The sequence below is a fragment of the Rhinoderma darwinii genome, chromosome 4 (assembly GCF_050947455.1).
Source record: "Rhinoderma darwinii isolate aRhiDar2 chromosome 4, aRhiDar2.hap1, whole genome shotgun sequence".
NCBI classification, from domain to species: Eukaryota; Metazoa; Chordata; class Amphibia; order Anura; family Rhinodermatidae; genus Rhinoderma; species Rhinoderma darwinii.
The window spans coordinates 126043115-126050021 of record NC_134690.1 but is presented as its reverse complement, the minus strand read 5'-3'; positions in this window follow the sequence as shown (position 1 = coordinate 126050021).

The following is a 6907-nucleotide window of genomic DNA, read 5'->3' as shown; positions in this document are numbered from 1 at the left end:
CCACACAGGGATACCAAACACATGGGACAAGAAGAAGGATACCTAAATAACTATAATACAAAAAACACATAATTAATAACAGATAAAATCAGCAGTAGACATTATAGAAAAGAGGCAAAACTTAAAGTTTCGTTTAATCCGTCAGGTTTCATTGACCCCAATAGGACAATCCACCTGCACTCTTTTTGTGCAAGAATCTTTTTCGCATTGCCCCCTCTGATGCCACAGTGAACCCTTTCGATACCTCGTATTGATAAAGTTTTAGGGTTACAATCATGATATGTCTTGAAGTGCCTCGGTAGTGTTTTTAGTTGTGTAATATCGACAGAATCTCTTGCCCCTATGATGTCACGTATGTGTTCCCTCGTACGGACCCGTAGTTCTCTAGAGGTGAGTCCCACGTAGACTTTTGGACACCCACACGTCGCGTAATACACCACATGGGTGGTGCTACATGAGATGTATTCTCTAATTTGAAATTGTCTTTTCCCATCTACCGTGGAAAAATGCGTTGCACGGCAGATATTGGTACATGATTTACAATCTCCACATGGGAAGCATCCTTTCCTCGGTCCTCGCGACCCAAATGGACATGGTTGTTGAGGTACATAATGACTAGAAACAAGAAGATCCTTGAGATTTTTAGATCTTCTTGCTGTCATTAATGGTCTTGCTGATAAGCCCTGTGCCAGTTGTGGTTCGGATTTCAAAATTGGCCAGTGCCTAGTTAGGATGGTCCTCATTGCATCCCATTGCCCATTAAAGGTTGATATGAACCGTACATTTAGATTATTAGTGGCTCATGATTTTGGTTTAAAGAGATCCGTACGGGGGGTGGATCTCGCTCTCCTGTAGCCTGATTTTATGTTCCTGTTACTGTATCCTCTTTCCCTAAACCTTTTAGTAAGATCAGTAGACTGCTGCTCAAAAAGGGTATCTGAAGAGCATATCCGCTTCATCCTGAGGAACTGTCCAACTGGGATGGCTTTAATAGTGGAGGGGGTGTGGGCTGATGACGCATGCAGCAGAGCATTGACCGATGTGGTCTTGCGGAACACATCGGTATGTAGGAAACCCAGAGTATCGGTGAATATCTGTATGTCTAGGAATTCCACTCGATGAGGATGATGTTTATACGTTAACTTAATATTGAATTGATTGTCATTCAAATGCTGCATAAAGGTCATCAGCCCAGACTCCGGTCCTTGCCAGGTAAAGAAAATATCGTCAATATAACGTGTCCAAGAGAGTACATGGTCAGCGGCGCAGGCTCCGTCCCCATGAAAAACCTGCCTCTCCCAAGAACCGAGAAACAGGTTTGCATAGGACGGAGCGCACGCCGCCCCCATTGCAGTACCCTGTTTCTGTAAATAAAAAAGATCTTTAAATACAAAAAAGTTATGACTCAAAATAAATTGTAACAAGTCCATAATCAGATCACATAGTTGGCCATCCCAGTTACTGGTCCCCAGGAAGAAGCGGACCGCCCCCAGCCCATCCTGATGTTTAATACTGGTGTATAGGGACTCTATGTCAGCAGTCACGAGGTACGTGTCTTGTTCAATTTGAATCCCATCGATCCTCCTAAGGACGTCCGTCGTGTCCCCGACATATGACGGTAGCTCCGCGACCAGTGGTTTCAAATAATAATCAATAAATTTACATATCGGGTCGCAGAGTCCGTCAATGCCGGAGACAATCGGACGTCCAGGAGTGTCGGTGGGATTTTTGTGTATTTTAGGCAAAAAATACAGGGTCGGTATCTTTGGATCGGAAGTCACCAACCCATCATATATCTTCTTGGGAATGATACCTTTTTCAAGAGCTATATCCAAAATCATCAGGAGTTCCCGTGAGAAAGAGCCCAAGGGATTGAATGTTAGTTTCATATATGTCTTTTTGTCTCGCAACTGCCTATATGCCTCCTTTTCATATTTATTTATTGGCCAAATTACAACATTTCCCCCTTTGTCCGCAGGTTTGATGACAATATCATTCAGTGCTTGTAATTCCCTCAGTGCGGTCCTTTGTTGAAAAGTTAAATTGTCATTTGTCCTATATACGGACAGCTTTTTGAAATCATCAATGACTAATTTTGTAAAGATCTCTACCTGAGGGCATAAGGACAAAGGGGGAAATCTGGTAGATTTTGGCACAATAGTCGTTGGGAACGTACCTGAAATATCAGTACTTTGCTCCCGTAAAAGATCTTCTAAGGCTAGCAGTGCCTCTCTCTCCATCGGGCTATTGAGCTCCGCAGGGGCATCTCCCCTACTATGTAGTTTTTTGAGCACCAGTTTTCTTGCAAATAAATGTAGGTCTTTTAAAGCTGTAAAAAAATTAAAAGAATTTGTCGGTGAAAAAGTTAGCCATCTACCTAGCACATCACATTGGGCATCAGAGAGGGCATGCGAAGAAAGATTCGTTACCTCCAGATTGCGCCTTGGTTTCTTGTCCCACTGGTCGTACGATGGTTGTTTTCGTTTCACTTGCCTATCGAAGAATCTTCGTGAATTTAACTTTTTAGAGGCACTAGTTGATTCCACAGTGGTTCCGTTCTCTCTTGGTCTAAGGGATTCATCCGCAGATGTATGGGATGACATGGAGGATGATCGGGATCGTATTTTAGATCTCGACCAACCTCTCCCCATGCGCCATCTGTATACCTTTTGTTGCTGGTAATCTAACACATCCCGTTGAAATTTTCCAGCTTTGACTGTACATATCTCCTTTTCCCATTTCTCTAGATCTTTATTCAGATCCTCTGATATTTTGTCCAGAGCTGCACTAGGGAGTTCTATTTTCAATGTGGCCTGAATCTCCTCAATACTTTTCTCAATCTCAACCAGGGTGGATTCATTGGATGATACCAACAGTTCCATATATCCCTTAGAACAGTAGTCGGATAAATCCTCCCACCTCTTTCTAAAGTCTTCATTTTCAATATCAAACGATGGAAATACCTGAACTCTCAATCCACGCGGGATGAGTTTCCTGGAGATGTACTTCTCTAGGAATGCCTTGTTCCACCAGATTTTGGTTCTCTGGTGAAACAGATTACGTAGTCTACTGCTGAGTTCCCTACAATCCCTCCCACTAGTATTTAAAAGCAAACTAGAGTCTTCTTTACACATTTCATCTAGGTGTGTGAGCCATGACTGGTCACGGACTCTGAAGTCCATGGGGTGCTGAGAGCCAGCAGCTGTGAAAAACATTATCTACAGGGAGTAGTGTGTGGCATTATCTACAGGGAGCAGTGTGTGGCATTATCTACAGGGAGCAGTGTGTGGCATTATCTACAGGGAGCAGTGTGTGGCATTATCTACAGGGAGCAGTGTGTGGCATTATCTACAGGGAGCAGTGTGTGGCATTATCTACAGGGAGCAGTGTGTGGCATTATCTACAGGGAGCAGTGTGTGGCATTATCTACAGGGAGCAGTGTGTGGCATTATCTACAGGGAGCAGTGTGTGGCATTATCTACAGGGAGCAGTGTGCGGCATTATCTACAGGGAGCAGTGTGCGGCATTATCTACAGGGAGCAGTGTGTGGCATTATCTACAGGGAGCAGTGTGTGGCATTATCTACAGGGAGCAGTGTGTGGCATTATCTACAGGGAGCAGTGTGCGGCATTATCTACAGGGAGCAGTGTGCGGCATTATCTACAGGGAGCAGTGTGTGGCATTATCTACAGGGAGCAGTGTGTGGCATTATCTACAGGGAGCAGTGTGTGGCATTATCTACAGGGAGCAGTGTGTGGCATTATCTACAGGGAGCAGTGTGTGGCATTATCTACAGGGAGCAGTGTGTGGCATTATCTACAGGGAGCAGTGTGTGGCATTATCTACAGGGAGCAGTGTGTGGCATTATCTACAGGGAGCAGTGTGTGGCGCTATCTATGCTGGTTTTTACGCTACCGGTAGTGGTTAGCAAATTTCTCACTTTATCACTAGGGATAGCTGATATCACCTGCCTGTAAACAAGCAGATAACCAGAGAGATATACTGGCCACTATAGAAGTTGTTAGACAAACTAGTGCAGACATTTTTTTTGTTAATTTTATGCAGAAATTCCGGGAAGAAAGCCAGGCCCATTACACACCTACCAAAGAAGCCACACCCTAAGTGTTCCTGGAAAAAAAAATAGAAAAATGTTGGCAACTATGCAGATACGCTGTGTAAAAGTACACAGCGTATCCGCCCTGCACCTCACACCAAATTGTTTTCCAGTTTTTCGGTAAGATAGTCCGCTGCGGAAAACAGCACGTAAAAAGAAAAATTATGGTCAGTACTTACCTGTAGCGATGGTGACGCCTCCCTCTGATGTCCTGCAGTCCGGCCTCCTGGAATGACGTTTCATCCCATGTGACCGATACAGCCTGTGATTGGCTGCAGCAGTCACATGGGATGAAACATCATCCCTGGACACGAGCATAGAGATCTGGATAAGTATAGGTTTATTGTTTTTCTAAATTGCAATTTTTGCAGAGGAATCGCAATATCTGCTACTTATTTTACCTCCCCATTGAATTTAATAGGATAAACCCGCAACATAAAACCAGCGATTCCACAACATAAATTGACATTCTGCAGATTAAATAACCGTTAAAGTTTTTTGGGCTGCTACTATATTATGCTGTGGATTTTCTGCAATGAAATCTGTTCTGAAAAATCCACAGTATTTACGCTACGTGTGGACTTACCCCTATACTGACAGGCAGCCTATTAGGCTCTGCCTCTGGCTTCAAACCATTTAGATGCCTCTCCAATCCTGGCCATTACTGCAGAGTGTCAGCTGTGATATACACCTGACAACCGCTGGTGATGGTCCGGGCTCAGCTTCTGAGCCCGCACCATCACTGCGACACAATAGTACTGCGGTTTACGGGAATCCCTTCCAGACATATATATGGCAGCCGTCAGGAAGGGGTTAAGAAATAAGGTATGACACTGACATGCAATAGTCTCTTAAAACCCGTATGATATGTTTCACCATTGAACTACAAATAAGGCAGGGTATGATATATTAGGATGGATTCACACAAGGCATATTTTTACACCACGGATTTGGCCAGTATGACTATTCAAAACATCCACAAAACATGCAGATTTTGTTTGCAGATTTGCCGCAGTATTGCTTTGGGTGAAACCCGCAGTGGTCCAGGTCAAATCTGCATCCAAATCGGCAAAAAAATCTGCATGTAAAACATGACTTCTAGCCTCCCTCACCCGGTCACCCACTGATATATAGAGCCATTCAGTTGCCGGGAAGGTGGTGCAGCACCTATAGATTTAAAAAAAATAATAAGAATAATTGGTCATTATCTATTATATTAATCCAATTAAGTTAGGGGTCTGACATTAATATTGGGGTCTGGTATTAATAGAGAAGTCTGGTCTGGTGTCTGATATTAATATAGGGGATCTGAATATATTTAGGGGGTGTGGTCTGAATATATATATGGGGTCTGGTCTGTATATATTTAGGGGATCTGGTCTGGGGTCTGAATATATTGAGGGGGTCTGGTTTTCTTGATGGAAAGAATAGTGTAGCACACTACGCCACTCTTTCCGTCAAAAAAACCAGAAGCCTAACGGACCTAAAGGCTCCTCTGCCACATAAAAAACACCAGCATTATAAATGACCATGACAGCTGGGGGACCTGTTAGGGTATGTTCACACGAGGTCATTACGTCCGTAATTGACGGCCATATTTCGGCCGCAAATCCCGGACCGAACACAGTGCAGGGAGCCAGGCTCCTAGCATCATAGTTATGTACGATGCTAGGAGTCCCTGCCTCGCCACGGGACAACTGTCCCATACTGAAAACATGATTACAGTACGGGACAGTTGTCCGGCAGCGAGGCAGGGACTCCTAGCGCCGTACATAACTATGATGCTAGGAGCCCGGCTCCCTGCACTGTGTTCGGTCCGGTACTTGCGGCCGAAATACGTCCGTCAATTACGGACGCAATGACCTCGTGTGAACATACCCTTACAGGTTTTGATTCTGCCCATTCAATTCCTCACTTGGTACCACTATGATACTACACTCTGGACCTTACCACCACAGGTCAGTATATTTGCCTACATTAAGGCCTGATTCACATGAGCATTTCTGTTTTGCGCGTGTAAAAACGCATCGTTTTTCTTGCGTTGCAGTTCCGTGTGGCATCTGTGTACGTTTTTTATGCACGTATGCCATGAGTTTTTTACGTCAGCAAAAATATCTGAATGAGGTGTTTTTTCCCCCTCATTTCTTTAGCAACTGGTGTGTGAAAAACATGGACAGCACACGGATGACGTGTGTGTGCTGTCCGTTGTTTTCATGCACACATTGACTTCAAGGGCTGCGTGGTGCGCAAAAACGCACAAAAATTGGATTTCACGCAGCGGACACACACTGCGTGACAAACAACGCATGTTGAATAGCCCCATTGAATTACATAGGTCCGTGTGACGGCCTAAGGGAATGTTTACGCTGCTGTCAGAGGTTGTTTGGAGCCTCATCGGCAGTCCCGGCAGATTTGACATGAAGAATAGCGCTGCATGGTGGGCTATTCTTCCCATAAAAACTACGGGAATCATGATGGACCCAATTGTAATTTAATGGGGTGCAGCAGGTGCCGGTGGTGTCCTTCATGCAACGGAACAGGCTTTATGTCCTGGTTATAAACGGAAACCCTGACACAAGTGTGAACAGGGCCGGCTAAGCAATCAGTGCTGCTAACTGGCTATGTTCACATCAGCCTTGGAGGAGCCTCCATTGTAAAGTCTGTCAAAACGATAGACACGTCAGCGCAAACGGAGGGCATGGATGGAAACTGCTCTGATGATAGTGATCATGGATTATCTGTGATTGAGGATACAATGGTCTTGGAGCAATAACATTCTCTTACATCTTTGTG